This window comes from Thermobia domestica, chromosome 17 (assembly GCF_964235325.1).
Source record: "Thermobia domestica chromosome 17, izTheDome1.hap1.1, whole genome shotgun sequence".
NCBI lineage: Eukaryota > Metazoa > Arthropoda > Insecta > Zygentoma > Lepismatidae > Thermobia > Thermobia domestica.
In genome coordinates this window covers 139,685,381-139,703,593 of record NC_137470.1, presented here as the reverse complement: position 1 = coordinate 139,703,593, position 18,213 = coordinate 139,685,381, and the positions used below count along the sequence as shown (strand labels likewise).

The 18,213-nt window shown below is 36.7% G+C and overlaps 1 long non-coding RNA gene across 5 annotated transcripts in view; it reads right to left on the bottom strand.

Annotated features, from left to right (window-relative positions):
• The window catches only part of LOC145674374 (uncharacterized), a 212,882-nt gene that overhangs the window by 73,866 nt on the left and 120,803 nt on the right, over nt 1-18,213 (bottom strand). For 2 of the 5 annotated variants that reach the window (XR_014128911.1, XR_014128910.1), the window contains exon 4: nt 16,677-16,952. The exons of 1 other annotated variant lie outside the window; for it this stretch is intronic. This is a non-coding gene — a long non-coding RNA (uncharacterized LOC145674374). Of the gene's footprint in view, nt 1-8,255; nt 16,953-18,213 lie in introns of those variants that run through there. 2 more of the 5 variants (XR_014128912.1, XR_014128913.1) reach the window with 1 other exon arrangement.

Here is an 18,213-nt window from a genome sequence, read left to right as displayed (position 1 = left end):
TTACATAGATATTTTCTTCGGAGAAAAAAAAATCTAAGTTCCAAGAAAATTTAAAATAACAGAAAGTAAACTTACGTTCAGGTCAAAGTTAAGCTCTACTTCGGTACATAGACAGAATGTCAGCAGGAGAAATTATGAGAAATAGTGTTGTACAATCAAAGACATAATATACCTGTAGGAACATACGAGGGTGGGCTGATAAATTCTCGGCCCGACTCAGAAGGACTTGAGTTGCAGGCATGAAAGTGTGAGGCTATTCAACATAGTCTCCTCGAATGTCAACACACTTGGCACTTCGATGCTGCAACTTCTCCAACCCCTCAAAAAAAAAAAAAAAAAAAAAAAAAAAAAAAAAAAAAACTCAAGGTCTGCAAAATACTGTTCCGTAGCTGTTATCGCCTCTTCATCACTGTGAAATTTCTGTCCTTTCAGTGCTGTTTTGAGTTTCGGAAACAGACAATAATCAGAAGGGGCAAGATCTGGCGAGTAAGGTGGGTGGTCAATGCACTGAAACCCTAGGTCCCTCAGAAAATCCATTGTTCTGCCAGCCTTGTGGACGGGAGCACTGTCCTGCAAGAACAAGACACCTCGTGTCAACTTTCCCCGGCGCTTTTCTTTAATAGCGTCCTTAGCCAGCAGACTGCAGTAATACACTGCAGTTATGGTTTGGCCCTTTGAAAGGTAGTCTGAGAGCAAAACACCATCCTTATCCCAGAATATTGAGGTAAGCACCTTCCCTGCGGACTTTTGTGCTTTGGATTTTTTGGGCCTTGGAGATCCTGAGTGGCGCCACTCGCATGACTGCTGTTTGGTTTCCGGATCAAAGTAATGCAACCACGTTTCATCTTGGGTAACAAGCCGATTCAAAAAATCGTCCTTGGTGTTCGCAAAATGCCGCAAAATCACCTGCGATGATCTCACACGTTCGCGTTTCTGATCCGCGTTCAAACATTTCGGAATTCATTTCGCAGAAAACTTACACATGTCCCACTGATCATGGATTATTGACCCAACACGTTCTTTGAATATGTGCACTTTGTCAGCTATCTCCTGAAGCGAAATCCATCTGTTGCTCAAAATCAGGTCATGAATCTGGTCCACTTTTTCCGGAGTTGACACTGACACTGGCCTGCCACACCTGTCACCATCTTCTGTTGAAAATTCACCACGCTTGAAGTTCGCACACCATTTCTTCACAGTGGAGTATGAAGGGCACTGTCCACCCAATGTGTCTAACATGCAACCATGGATTTCCTTGGGGGACTTCTGTTACAGGAAGAACTTCATTACACCTTACAACTCCTCTTTGGTGAATTTGACATCTGGCTCCGTCATGGTTCATTCAATTACCTATAAAATAAAAAAACGTTCATGGTAGAATCGTGAAATTTGATACTTAAACATATAAATGATCAACATTTCACATGACATCAATTACATCAGGATAGTACATTCGAAAGGGGGTCGGGCAGAGAACTTATCAGCCGACCCTCGTAATTGACAACTTGAAAAGAAATGAAATCTTCGAGTTTTACGTCCCACGTTTATGTCAGCAAGGCTAAAGGAGACGTTGATGATGGGAAATGAATAAAATGGTGGAATGAAGAAAGTGGGAGGAAACGGGAGAACCCGCACATGGTGTTTGTCCACCAGAAGTTTCATTTGGCGTGGCTGGAATCGAACCCGGGACCCCAACATCAGAGTTGAACGCTCTACTACTGAGCCACCAAGGCCACTAATTGACAACTTGAATAATGCAAATATATGTGATTCTGTTACTCACATCCATACACTAATCGAATATCGAATAACTATTATGTATTGACAATAATCAATTTTCAGCAAACTGTGACACCTAAATGTGTGTTGTTTTAGTTATTTACTGTGAGCACTATCTATTGACTGTAAACTGTTTTCGTCTATTAATTATCAAAATTAATGAAGACTAAAACTCAACCAGCACTCAATATTTTTTCCCCCTGTGTGTTAATTCTTGTGTACGTAAACATGGTAGTAAACAGCAAAATTTCTTTATTTGAGAGGTATCGTCAACTAATGTGTTTTATGCTGTTCACTTTTTTCTCTCTTTTACGTAACTTCCTCCTATTTATAACATCCTTGGATCCAAATCTCCAAACCTCTAATTGACGGTGTCTGGTTTAAGTTGAAGAATTATATCCTGCATCCTGCTGTTCGAAACAGTTCTGTAAATTCTCCAACTTTCATCATACTCTTTAATAAATATCTTGTCATGTGGAATTGCAATAACAATTCCTTGCGATAGACTTCCAAACAGGGCCGGATTTAGGGGGTGCACCGGTGCACCTTCCCCCTTCGTTGTAAATATACACTATCTAAAATGAGAAGCTAGCAGTGAAAATAGCAACACTCTCCGAAACTTTTTGCCATTATGTTTCCGTTTGGAGCTTAAAAGAAAGCAGAGCTTTGCAAAAGCAATAGTTTAAGTCGATTTCCTGAAGGTTGAAGGAAAAGGATTCACCAAGCAAAACAACATAGCATTTGTCAAGTAAGGAAGAAAACAGAAGCCAGGAGGAGAGAACAACATTTTGTCCTGCATAGCACTTGCAACCCTCTTTAAAATACTCTCCTCTGTTCTATGCACCAGCGTTGTCAGGGGTAAAGAATACTGTCACATGTCACTTTGAAGAGTTTCAATGTGACTGGTTATTTTGGTAGTTATTGGTTTGCCTACCGCCCTCAGACAATCTTGGATCCGGCTTTGCTCCCAAATGTATTAAATGAAAATATATATATGCTTAGAAATTTATATATTCATATGGCCAATAATTTGTTGTTTGTAAAATGTGTAAAGTAACACATGTGTAAAGTAAATGTGTAAAAAAAAATTATTCATTTAACTTTCTTGAGTTTTAGTCTTTACACAACGAATAAAAATTACGATAGAAAATAAATGTCTCTTATACACTCGCAGACAAAAGTATTTGGAAGTCAAAGTTTGATTATAACATCTATTAACTTGCTTGGTCGCAATAATGCTAGGGTACTTGATTTACGGATCGTTGACATCTAACTAAGTATATCCGAGATAAGCATTCCCCCAGCACAACATATACGGTGAATTTGATTGACCGCCTACCTGTTCCCTGGGAAATAGTTTGGATATTCTTCCCAGTGCGCAATTTTATTGGTTTGCCTACCGTGTTGGAGATAAAAGAGAAAAACAGACAAACTATAAAACTGCAAAAAGAGATTACTCTTGACGAACAACACCAGCAGACAATTTAGCAATGCTAACACTATTAAGAAGTGCATGTTGCTAACCATTCCAACATTATGTGTGTCCTGGGCAACCTCCCATCTTTCGTAGCTAATCGTCCCAGTCTAGAATGGCTCTAGTAGTTGCCCCTTAAATTTTATTAAGGAACCAAATAAAAGGTGCGAAAGGAATCTATTGTTCAGTTCATACCCTAGCAGTTCGTAATTCAAAACTCACTGATCTTCTAGAGGCGGATAGAGCTTCTTTTCCTGGTATAGATTAATCAGCCTTCCTCTCTTACTCTGCTACCACTTCAATTTCTGTTTAAATACATATTAAACCAGACACGACCAGTTAAGTACTCACAGTATGTAAGAGAAGTACGAGTTGTACATATGGGATGTGTTTTCATGTTACGGTAACTCTGTAGCATGAATGCACAAGTACTTGATAATACCGAACATTGAACATTATTATGCCAATAATTTACTAATATTCTGTTTACAGTTGGATGAAGTGCACATGATCCAGTTTGCTGTCTCTTTTACATGCTATTTGTTGGCACTTAACTGTAAAAACCTAGACAATAATACCACTTCTACGCAACTTTCATTACATATGTATAAATAACTTAAATTTATATGTAATTTCAGTATTCTATCAAGCAAACAGAATGAAGACATCGAAAGTGATGAAACAAGCGATCTCTGAACGTCCGAAACCTGAATCTATACGCCCAAAGTTCAAGCAATCTACACCAGCGACCTCCGTGTCACGTACCAAGTCCAGTCCCTCTACTAGACTAAAACCTGTTGGGAGCCAACAAAACACTTCCACCATGAAGCCTGATGAAAAAACTTCCCGAAGTAGCGATCCGTTCACTGATGAAATAATACAGAGTGCTGAAGAGTATCAAGATCTCCAAAAATTAACTAAGATGATGAAACGAAAATTGGGTCTCTTTCGGACTGGCTCTAACAGTTGTAGAATTCAATCACTGTACATTCCTCGCCCAAAAGTAATTAAGAAGTCTAAGCAAAAGAATAAAATTTCCGTTGCACCTGATTGGAAATCATTGATTAGACAAATTGCTCATAAGTCCACAGTTTCAGCCAAGAACGAAGTAAAATGGTGTGAAATGTATCAAAAAGCTCTTGATCGAAAACAAGAAATAAAAGAAAAAATTGACCAAATAGTGAATGAATGCAAGGAGCGAGGAGAAGGCGATGAGTATATAAAAGCTATTTATACATTATTCAATGGGCGTTCTACGTGGCCTAAGTCCGAAAACACTAATGTCCAATATGTTCGTAATTGTAGTAAGTCAGCTAGAAGAGCTCTGTTGATATATGGAAGTGCTATGAGTCATAAAGTCAAACGTAGAAGAAAACGAACGCTACTTCGTAATCAACAAACAGTGACGGCCGCTGCACCTCTCACATCAACAACAGGGAATAATGACAATCAACCGGAAACTGGACTATCACTGCCTTCACTGATGTCTTCAAATTCATGTTTGCAAAATCCTTCTCAGGATAATGTAATTCCGACATTAGGCGAAGAACTCCAAGATAAAACATTTATGAGACAAAGCCAAACGACACGTTCAGATGCATTTATCAGGCCGAAGTTTAACTTACGACATGTGTACACAAAAAATGACGCTGAGTATACATCGATTAGAAACTATCTAAGTCTTGAAACGTTCCCAAGTGACCCTACGTTAGAATCTCCAACTGATACATCACGTTCGTATTATTTGCCAAGCGACGTAGTATCAAAAATTATAAAAGGCACTCTTCCAGGTTCAAAATCAAGGAAGCAGAAAATGGCCGAACGTCTAAAGAGGATATATGGAATTAAAAAACAACGTCCGTCACGTCTGAAGAAAGGACTCAAGAAGAAAGGTAAAATCAGTCCTGGTATCAAGAAACAAATGGTATCGTGCCAACAGAAATGTGATAAGAAAACAGAAGAAAATAATACTAAAAGAGTGAAGACTGCTGATGGCATAAAAGCCCTTCTAAAGGTAGATGCTAAAGATATATATTCTGGAAACAAAGTTAAAGAAGGAAATTATTCACAAAAAGCGTCAGAGCAAACGAAAAATAAACCTGTTCATCAAGAAAAAGCAAGTAATTTCAACAGAAATGTTAAACCAAAGGATTCTGTCCAAAATAAACCATTCCAAACTGCTCATCAGAAGAAAAAAGTTCAACAGGAACGAACAACTCCAAAAATTCAATCTCCTAAAGTTTCACCTCCTATTTATCAGAACCAAAAAGGAAAGGTACAGAAAGGTCAACGAAAGAAAACAACGGAAGAAATAAAACCACGTTGCACCAGACTACATCGTTTGCTTTCATCTTCACCAAGACCTCTCGAGACAACTCCAGTTCAATACATATGTCGCACGAAAGTCACAAAGAAACCTTTTAAGCCATCGCCTGTAGAGAAAAAGTGGGCTTCTGATTTAAATAACTTGAATTCCAAAAAACCTCAAATGAAGAACAAAGAGACTAACAGTGAAGACAAGAAAGAGAGGTTAGTTTTAGAGATAAGTGATCTATCCCGAGAACACTGTTATCGAAGTATATGTCAAAGATGGCTTCAAGGCAAAGTTCCTTATGCATTGTCCTCAAAAGAGGAAATCAAAGTCGTTGGAGAGAATAGGAAGGATAAAAAACGTGTCACAGATGACGAAAGCGACAGTAATATCACAACTTCATATGATGGACCAACTACAATCTCTAATATTCATCCATCCAAAACGTTTACAGTAACTTCCGATAGTAATAATACAGATCTCTCAAAACTGCATGCTGGAGAGAATGAAACAATTGAACGTAAAAAACATACAAAACTGACTATGGCAAACAAGAAGAAATGGGGAGAGAAAGAATTGATAAGGAAAAGTAACAGAAAGCAATATGTAAAGAAGAACACAACACGTAAAGATAAATGGAGACAACCAAAATCACGTTTAAATGAATCAAATGACCAGGATTATCATAACAATGAAATATCTTCCAATGAATTAGAGGAAATAAGCACATTTTCACAAGAGAACCGGGGTGTTCGTTGTCTTTCTGGAATTCGCCATTATAGAACCGCGAAGAAACTACGGTCTGTAAGGACAAACAGCTCGTCTGAAGTTCAAAGTTTGAGTGACGCTAGCACTTCTGCGACATATACTATAGCTTGCAAATATTCTGGTGCATATCGATCATCATCGCCAAGTGATACAGAGTATTCAACTACCTCGCCAGCATTGGCACAGCATGAGCTCAAGACTTACCTTGAGTCACTGAAAAATTTTCCGTTACCAAGTGAAAATCAAGTATCCAGCAAATATACTACGTTGACTAGTGGTAATAATCAAGAGATTAGTTGCACCAACATTTATGAGAAGACACCAGCAAAAACAACCAAGTCCACACGTCGTCTGACAGCAGAACAAGAAGCCATAAAGGTTTGTGTTTTGAAGGTAATTGCTCATGCAGTAGCTGAACGTTTGCAAAAGTCGTCGAATCAAGAAACTGAAAATATTCCTTCAATTCAAGATCCGTCAGATGCTACAAAAACTGCTAATAATTCAGCAGATGTAAAGACTGAAAGAGACTCAATCCCACCAACCGAGGATAATGCACCATTTAAGCAAAATAAGTAAGATAATTGGAACTACCAAAATTCATGTATGGATTAACCTAATTGCTGTTCTAATATTTAATTTATATATTTTGTGAGATTTTGCAAATCTTAATCGTGACTTGTGTGTCTATTTCTTTACTTGTGCCGAATAATTTGAAGGTGGAAAATTAACGCGAACAATGATCTATTATGAAATGCGGATGAACGTCAACGTATTCATATTATTAATAAATTATGGAAATCTGATGCTATTTCTCAACAATTTGGTGCTCTTAAAAGTTTGTTAATGACGAACAACACTCTCTATACGAGATATTTTTTTCTAAGCATTTGTAACAATAAATCTTTTACACTATAATTAAGAGCTTTGTTTATTTTCTCAATTTAGTTGTAAATGAAGATATTGAAAATATATAAATTTTGCATTTCACGTTCAAATCATCATTGATTTAACCATATAGAATATAGATTAATTAAAACGTTTAAGGAATTTTTGTAACTGAAAGATGATCATTAGAAGATATCAAAGTAATGAAGGCGGATACTCATATAAGAGATCTTGAAAATCTTGAGTATCTGCTGTCATATATTCTCCGAGACTTAATTTATTCTGTATTTTTTAAAAGTCAAATCTTACAGATTTGAACAGAGAACATAGGATGAAGTAATAATAAATACTAAAAAAAAAAATAAATAAATAAAACAAAATAAAAAAAAATAATTAAAAAAAAATTATCAAATTATTTCCTTCACTGGAGGGCTTCAATTTCAGCACCACCTTTTCGAGAAATTATTTAAAAAAAAAGTTCTTTAAATAAATTTCTCATCCCAGTGTCTCTTGTTTCTCCATAGTGGACTAGTCCCTATTTTATTCTTTTGTAAAACAAAACAGGCTCGGCTCTAAACTTGACCACTAAAAGCAGAAATTTAACAGATGTGGCTAATTTACAAATTGATGTCTAAGTCGTACACTATATACGTAGTATAGAATGCGTTTATAAAACTTGCCCATTAGTAAATGAAAATATGTAAGATCAATGAAACTTTTTTGCTACTTTTTACTAAAAAAAACTAAGTTATTTGTAATAGATCTGTAATCCGTTACTGATGAATAAGTTCTCATAAGAGTAAACGTGCACTAGTATTATTTTGAAATTCTCTCTCTCTCATGTATACTCCAGATATTTTTTCTACTCCTTTGATTTGATAACGTCAACTACGGTACTACGTATTTTTCTCTTTAGAGTTCAATCAAAACGCATTGCCCTATTAGGAAGAGGTGCTAATAATTTTCTTGGTATCCTGTAGTTATATGAAAATCGTTTAGACCTGTTTTCAAGGTTCAAAATTAAATTTGCTACTAATTAAAACATTTAATTATTACTTTGTTCCTATCCGCAAGAATCTTTTTGTTTTATTATAATTTCTTACAAATTACAAGTAAAGATTCAACATTTTTTCATATATTATTGTCATGTATTACATACTATTATACATGTGTATATTTCAAACAAGACGTAATACAGCTTTCGAATATTTCAATACACACAATAATAAAAGACTAAAAAGGGAAGTACTAGAAGCGGTACCCAGGGACCTGCATGTGTTGGATATCGTTGGAAAGGTCACACCGAGTACACATTATATTGAAATATCTCGCTTGAATGGGGCCTGTAAAGGGTCGTGGTGACCATTTGAAGATCAGAACAAGGAACTCTCCGAAACACCAGAAAAAACTCGACAAAATAAGAAGCTATGATGTAATTATTTTGAAACGTGATATATATAGGTTTAAAAGGTAGCTGAAGGCGAATCTGACATCAAACGTTTAGAAATCAAAATGGCGAATCCAACATGGCGGACACAAATATTATAAAAAAAGCTATGGATTTAAAATTGGGTATATAGAGGTATTTGACGTCGCTATGTATAAAACGGGTACCAAAAGTGTACAATTCAAAGTAGCGGATTCAAGATGGTGGACAAAATGAGTTGAGTTGATTTTGAGTTTAACGTCTCGTTCAGCAGTGAGGCTATATGAGACGTGGATCTACTGAGTAACGTGGAATCCGAACCACATGAGCTCCACCCGGAATCAAACCCGGGTCTCCCACGCCAAAGGCGCGTACGCTAACCGCTTAGCCACGAAATGCACGAAACGCAGACAAAATGCAAAACACTGCTATGGAACTGCAAAATGCAATATGACGGATCCAATGTGGCGGACAAAAAGTGCAAAAAATATGTACAGCACGGACATATGTGATTCTTACACATGTAGTAGAAAAATACCTATAGTACATAACGGGGCAAGTAGAGGCAGGTGATGTTTTACAATAAACAGGGAGTGTGTTTTGCTATACAATCATGCCAAAAATGAGGCACGGAATGCAGAGCAGGTTTTGTAGCGCATATGGAAGTTTTATGATACTAACAGATTGTAATCATAGGCAATAATTATTTTACTACCAACTTCCTCCCCCGCTCTAGAAAAGATACGCGGGGATCGGCATGTGTTATATTTCGTTCAAAAACTCGCACCGAGTACACTTTACATCTGTAACATCTCGCTTGAATGGCGCCTGTAAGGTACGTTGTGATTATTTGCAGATACGGTCTGAAGATCCGAAGAATGACAGCGAAAAGTGCGCGTTGGAGTTTAATACATCGTTATCCTTGCACAACTGTCTTTCTGGTTTCACATTATGCTGTGTACACTTTTGAGCCATATGCATGATAAATGTCCACTCACATGAGTAGGAATGGTTCCGACACCGAGACTAGTCTCGATCTCGTCTCTAATTCGAGATCGTGATGTCCTTTTGCAAATTAATAGGAGATCGAGATTGAGCTCAGGCTCGTCTCGATACACATATGTCCATTCTGTACTTCTGCACTTTTTGTCTGCCACATTGGATCCGTCATATTGTTTTTCGCACTTTTAACATTGGATTCGTACTCCGTGACCACAAAAATTTCAACCTACCCTCTTTCAGTTCCATAGCAGTGTTTTGCACTTCGTCCATCACCTTGGATCCGCCATTTTGAATTTTACAGTTTAGGTATACGATTTATTTCATACACAGTTAAATCGAATATCTCTATATACCCAATTTCAGATCCATAGCTTGTTTTTTGTGATTTGTGTCCGCCATGTTGGATCCGCAATTTAGATTTGTAAACATTTGATGACAGATCTGTATTCAGCTACCTTTAAAACCTATATATACACACATTGTCTCAAAACAATTACATCATGGCTTCCTATTTTGTCGACATTTTCTGGTGTTTCGGAGCGTGCCTTGTTCACATTTTCAAATAATCGCCATGTCCCCTATAGGGCCCGGTGAAGCGAGATATTTCACATGTGAGGTGTACTCGATGTGACCTATCCAACAATATATAACACATGCATATCCCCGCGCGTACCACTTCTAGTACTTCCCTTGTAAGAGTACGTAGGTTCATAAAAACTACTGAACGTTGCGACTTGCTCCGAAATTCTATTTTCATGCAAAAAATTACATTTAATGATATCGTTAGAAAAATAATGTCTAAAGATAAGTTATATACCCATCGATACAATTTATTCAGCTGAAGAAAGTTATATGAGAGTGTAATTTCCAATGCATAGTATTCTTTTAAACTTAAAAATTGACGTAAAAGAACCACGTCACATATCAAGTTGAAACTAATATTAGCATTCTATTACAACATTAACAAGACGACAGTTCACAGTACGGTTAGTGAGATATACATTAGGGTGCCCAGATTCTGACAAGTGAAAAGTAGGACACAAATATAATAGTATATGACAGCTCCCTACGTCGACAATACGCATCTCCTTATTTCATTTAACGTTAACCTTAAGTTAATCATTTATTTTTGTTTTAATAAAAAGCACCCTACAAAAATGTTGAAGGAATTCAACATAACTCCAAACGCTGTGATGAATGACAAAGTGCTTTATATTTATGAACGTACAGTGAAACTTCGTGTAGGGCTGAATTTTTTAAAATCGATTTTCGGATCGAGAGATTATTTTAAGGAATGGGGGAAAAATTACACTGGCACGAGGGAACTTCTACTTAACTTGGTTAGCACCACTATCGTAACTTGAAATAGAAATCTTTCCTACGTTACCAATATCTCAACAAGGCCCCCTCACTAAAAACAACGTATAGCAAAACAATGGTTTGTTGCTTGTTTTCCTTTCCTAATCTTTTGAGGATGTTGAAAACACGGTGGTTCATCATTCAGGAAAAGAGTGCCTGTGATTCAAAATGTTGTGAATAAAGAATGAAACATTAAAATATTGCAAATACGTTACTGTAAGTCAGGACATTTCGCAGGACACTTCAAAAAAGAAGGGCATTTCTCGATTTTCTAGGCATCTTCGCAACACGCAGGACAGCTCTTTAAAAAATAGTGCTGTACTGCGAAAATCAGTACATCTGATCACCCTAATATACATTGCCATTGTATTTTGACGAAATTCCTGTTCTACTTAAACCAGTACACCCAGATTTTGATAATACGCTATATATACAAGCATATTCTACGTTAGTTACAGGTTCTTGTATTTATTGATTGAACTCCTGACACCTTCGATAAGAAATTTCTCCTAAATCCTAGTTCAATCAATTTGTCTTAAGTCAAAATCTCTCCTCGAGAATTGTAGCACAAACCACTTCTTATATCTTAGAGACATCATATTGTCCCGTAAAATAGACTCGGTCCTCTCAGCATAGGTAAAGCTACACTCACTAAAATGACATAAGACACATAAATCCAAACAATAATATTTGGAGGATGAGAACAAAGAGGATGGAGTCCCATCATATCTCAACACAGGATAATGGATCTTGTGGTTATTTCGTAAGGACAACATTGTACGATCTGCTTAAAAAAAGAAAAAGAAAAAAACAAAATATCGACAAGAAAACTTTCGTGGCGTGTAGTAGAGGAGGGGGTGAATCCTATAAGATTCAAAGGAGGCATGGAGAAAATACAATGTCGGAAACAACGAGGGGTCCATCAGAGAATCAAAACCTCAACAAATCTCTGTCATGTAAAGATACAAGTAGTAACAGAATAAACATGAAGGGTGCTGAAAGCAAAGGGAGTGTACCAATTACGAGAAGTACTTTTGAGGAGTGAGGCGACTCGAACTACCGTACATGAAATAACATTCATAATTCAAAATGTTGACTTTTGGTAGAAAACAGTGTTCTAATAATGGTAGAGGTAGAATGTCCCCCTCTCCATGTCCAAATACTGTTGACAAGTTAAAAAATGTTTCCAACATCGAAGTCAGGGTAGAGATCCTCGATGTATGACCAGTATCCTAAGCTCGACGCCCAACTCTCGACGAAGAATCATCAAGCAAACAGCAACATCGTCACTTCTCAAGCCGTTTTGTTCCGGCTGTCCCTCTTACGTCATGGATAGATCGAAGAGGGTGCACCCACAAAATCACCTGAGAGTGGTCATTTGCTCCAGAATGATACAGGCAATGTCCGCGTTTCCTCGTGTCGCAAAAGCTGACGTTAGATGGAACTACACGTCGAAATCCAGCAAGAAGGAAAAGCTCGTGTAAATCAGGAAACTTACTTTTTCTAGATCGACAATTCCTAGTACAGATGATGACCATAAGGTGCATGAGCGTAGCGGACAATTGCCTACAGGCTGACATGACAGAGAGCCAGCAAGACCAAAACATTAAGAAGTGACTAATGTCATCTAAACAAACTTTAAGTCGACGCGTGCGAGACTCTTTAGTAAGTACTATGAGAACAAAGGTAAGAGGAAGTCATTACCAAAGTTTAATGTACTTAATTAACAAATACAAGAACTTCTTGGTTACAATAAACAGTAAATAATTATTTCGCAGATGTTAGATTTTGATGTCACGGCAGCAACGAGTGAATGAATGATGTAAACAACCGATGAATGTGATGAACTCTCCCAGCAATAGGTGTTCAGCTTGAAATAGATGGATGGTAGGTTACCATTTCCAATAAAGAATACAGTACTTCGTCATAACCTCGGAACATAAGGAAAAGAAAGTCTCGAAAACTTAAGAAACTGTCTCCTATACCTAGTGTATCATCATCGGATAGCGATAACCTCGAACCTTCAACTAACCCCCTTCAAGAATCGAAGATAATTTGCGTTTTTCAATACCTATAGCAAGTTCTTCAACAAGCAGACAGAGATTTGATATTTCTGCACAGAGTGTGTCTGGGGGAAAACAAAGAAAAGTGCAACAACAATACCTTCCGTGAGATGGCAAAAGACAGGCAACTATCAGCCATCACTAGTACTTCACCAAACACAGGAATCACATATTGATTCGATGAAAAGTAAGAACTAATCGATGAAAGGTAAGAACTAAACCTCTCCTAATAGATCTTTTACACGATGTAATTCTCATGCAATGTCGCTGCTTGAGTTTCATGAGCGAAAGTTGCAGGACATATGTAAACAGTGATAATGCCAACTAGTTCGTAAAATAGTTCTAGATATTTATGTTTAATAGAGTTAGAAGCCATGTTTGTACATGACAAGTTTCTTATTTCACTACAAAAAATGGAAGAGAACAGAAGACATGTTTAATCTAAGCCAAACCCACCCCAGTACTTTAGTTACTCTTCCAATCAGGTAAAGTGTATTCTGTGAACATCGTGGTTTCTAATTATATTACATAATAAAAGTAGTTCCTATGTTTCATATGTTGCAGAGTAAGAAAGCGTGCTGATAGTATTGTGTACAGTATTAGTATACAGCATCTGCCTGATACGCGGCATTTGGGTAGGTCGAGCGTGGGCACGAACTCTGCTCTGACAAGCCATCCTGAATGATGTTTTCCCTGATTTTCCTCAGTCGCACCAGGCGAATGCCTGGATGGTACCTTCTCAGAACAGGATCGCTTCCTTATCCCGTCCTAGACTCACCTAAAAGGACCAATGTGACCTCGGAGTTGAATGTTCGTTCCTTTTCTTGATATATAAGATCTAGGAACAAATTTTCTGCTTATAAATACTTTCATTAAGAAATACACCGAGATAGCATTCTAACAGCTACAAAGCATTAAGTTTACGATATTTCACGTAACGTTTAGAATTGACACAATTTTTATGCTGTAAAATAAAACAGCACTCCGAAACACTCAACCGAGTACTGATTTTATTTATTTTAACTTTCATGCATTACTTAATGGTTATCATACGTGTCTTCCGCACAGAAGACTCGAGCTTCCAAATGGGAGTTCAGGTCGTTCGAATCATACGGTAAACATATAGCCTCGTTGTTGAACGAGACTAAAGCTCCACACAAGGAAAACTACTTTTTGAACATTTCTTTCCTTCCAACTGTTTTCAAGTCTGTCAGTTCAATTGGCTTTGTCTTCATTCCTTACACGAACTTTGGACACGGCACGATATTCCTAATCCCATACTGTTCACCAGTGCATTCATTCCTTTGAATTTAATAGTTCGCCATCATTACCTCTTACGTTAGTTTTCTTGCTCCTCCATCTTTGCAGTATCTTTGATTGCATCGAACGTTTACGAGCCCAGGAAAGTATTAAGCAGATTTTGACAGCTTCGTGATTTTTGAAAGTCTAAGTTCTGCAATTTTTTTATGACGGGAAGTTTGGGTACCAGCTACTTTTTAGTTTACACTCTTATACAATTCACGAAGTCCTCCCATAATTTTACGTAGATGTGTTGTCATACATACTCAGTGGTATCTGGTTGTATATTTAATATTGGTTTTTACTCGTGTTTCAGGATCCCCGTAAGAACTGAAGCGGATAATGACAGCCACACGATCTGAGGTGATTTAAGTTTAATTCACGTAATCCAAAGTAGAATCTGGAATGAGGTAACTTGAATTATGAATGGGAGCTGTTTAACCCAACATTGCTTTCTGGGCCATACTACAAATATTTTAACATTGCAATTTTGTTGTCACACTTTTGATGCTCCATATGTCTAAACCATTTTAAGACGAAAAGTCATTAGTCGTGTGAATGTAATATACGCAAGTTTGATTTAAAGTTTGTCATTGTAACACAATTGCAAAGTTCTTTGTTTGAATTTTGGTAATATGTAAACGCTTTGATTTATAATTTATACAAAAGGATTCTCTGAACTGTTTTCTTCAATGTCAGTTGTAATCAAATGTATTTGCAGATGTGGAAACTTCATTTTCCAAATTCAATAATATTCAACATATTCAATAATTTGGATTAAAAGCAGCAAAGTGAAAATATTTATTTGGTGCGCGTAATTCATACTTCTAAGAAGGATGCCAGAATGCAAGAAATTAACTAACATTTTTTATGTTAGGCATCTTTTATTACTACTTTATTCAGCATTTAATAAAATAAAGTGATATTGCTACATAAAATGACTATTTCATGTGATCTTAGATGTAAGATAACATTAGAATTCATAGTAAATGTGTGTATAGATTTTATATTTGAGCATATTCATTATTCCCTCACCATGCGTTCTTCTGCTTACAGATGTGTTCAGATTGACAGGCCTAGTTCGTGTTCGGTAGTAGGCTTTCCAGCCATTGTCGGGACGATCAATTAAAATTTTCCGTTGCTTATTTTGAAATGAAATCTTTCAGTTTTACGTCCCACGCTTATGCCGAGAAATGAATGAAATAGCGGAATGAACAAAGTGGGGAGAAACGGGAGAACCCCGAGAAAACCCACGCACACTGTGTTTGTCCACGACAAAGTTCACTTAGCGCGAGCTGGGATCAAACCAGGGACCCCAAGAACCAGAGGCGAATGCCCTACCACAGCCACTGCGGCCCCAATGTTGCTTGTTTTATTGAATACGAATGCTGTCAGATTCAAATATCAGTGGGTACAATCACAGAGCTTATTTTCTTTTGCTGCATAATGATTTTAGAACAGGATGATCGTCTTCTTTTCACACCATCTGCTTTTTTTTTTTTTTTTTTTTTAAACAATCGGAACTCAACCTCATATTAAGAGTGCTATTTCGTCCCGTGAGATTTTTTTTTTTTAAGTTTTATTTTTAATAGCGTTGGTTTTGGTTGCGTTCAATTTCATCTAATTTTTTTCGTTCTTATTTTACTTCATTACTTGCCATTAGTGCTTGAATGTTTTTACAACAACTTCAACTCATTCATTTTTCTCTTCGGGGAAGGGGTCATGTTTATTCTCCATTTCAGAATACTATCCATTCGAATCCAGGTGAGATGTATTCATGAGACATATATCATTTTAGTCAGTAAAATGTTATTTTGTTCCAAGCGTCCGTTTAATGCCCCGATATAGGCACACGACCCTCATTTCAAGCAGTGATGAACAACAAGTATAGAGAAAAATAATTTATTTTTTATTAGGTCAAGGAAAGGATACATGGAAGGATTCGGGCCTCTAAGTAGGAGTTTACGTTGGCCCTTCAGGGAAGCAAGCGGTCCTGACCTTAGAGAAGGTACCCTGCCTGCATTCACTGGTTGGACTGAGTAACTCCAGGGAAAACCTCAATCAGGATGGATGATCAGAGCATCACGTCCGATGCATCGTGACAGGCAGAAGCACTACCCCTACACCACCGGCTGGGTACGTAATATGAAGACTAGGGGTCAGAATGCCACTTTCCGAGCACTTAACTGGTACTATATGAAAAGTGGAACAGCACCCGGGGAATCTGAACCTGCCACGTCCAAAATGGAACGATAGTGGGAAATTTTGAACATAAAAATTACGTTGAAAATACACACCATATATACCTACTTTATAAGTATAGCATACGTCACGAAGGCGAACATCTAAACTACTGATATACGTATAAAATAGCTAGATGTTAAGTACATTATACATATTATATACGTGTATGTGATACGTGGGACGATGCTCTCGAAACCTATGTAATTTCGATAAAATGATCCTGTCGATCCTGAAGGTTTAAAAGATATGTTTGCCATCTACGGTACCAACACAATTTGCGAAATTCCATTTCTCCTGAAATTGTTTGGCAACATATTCTCACTCCTGGACAGTGTTTGGAACCTGTAACGGGAATAATGAAGACTGAGTGAAAAATCTTAGCTCCTAATATATTTAACTTAAATCTTAATAAATAAACAGTAATTTACACTTACATTCACCTACAATGATTTCTATATTCCTAGTATAATTTCGGGAACCAAGCCTCTTACGTTCGACAGCTATACGGTAATGAAGAGTTTCGGTTTCATGAAAATTTTTACATTTTATTCAACTTCTTTCACACACTAATTCACAACTAGGAACACACTAATTCACAACAATATAAAAATCTACAATGTACTTTTAACACGCATTTCATACTTCACTTATGAGTCTATGTTAGTTAATTTTAACAAAATGTGCCAGAAGGTATCTGCATTAAAATAAAAAGTTATTTACGCTCGTTTGATAAAAGATCATTGTATTAGCAACTTCAAATAAAAGAATTTAAGAAAACAAATTATAATGGAAAATTAGAATATTCTATTATACACCTTTTGTAAACAAAACTCGAAGTATATGAGAAGAAGCACAGTTTAACATATTTATTATACGTTCCTTTCTCTTTTCCTTTATTTCTTTTGAAATCTCATTGTTCATTTCTATGCTCACATTTGCAAAGCATTTGTTTTATTAACCCATTTAAACCCTTTGTTCCAAACTTGGCACATTTTTATTTTTCATATTTCGTGAATAAAAGTAACAATTCTTATATGAATCTTTTGATTTGGAACCACTGGTTTAGCAGACGACGTTTCTTCGTCTTGAATTGGCGCGAGCAATGTGTACTGTCAACATTAGTTGTGCTGCATAACAAATTATGGTGTCTCAAAGGAGGTAAGTAAATCTTATGTACATTTATGAATTTTTTAAGTATATAATACTATATGAGTAGATTAAGTTTTTAATACATGTGAAATGCAACAGTTGATTATGATTGTTATTAATGAAAACGAGTTATAATTTTGAATGTTCCAATGTTGGAACAGAGGTCTCGAACGGGTACATAAAATTTGCATTTTGTTTGTTTTACTATTGGAACAACGGGCGTAAATGTGCCCATAAAGATATAGAATATGGTTATTTTATTTGGTAAATTAGTAATTGTTTCGTACATTTTATAAGCGTATTTTTATTTTATGCTATTTGTGCATTTTTGAGCGCATCTTGGGCTTGCATTCGGAATTTATTGGTCTCATAGAGGAGAGGAGGCGGAATTTTATATATGAAGGGTAGGGGGGGGGGGAGGAATGTCCATGTATGTGCTTTTTCGGGTGCTTTG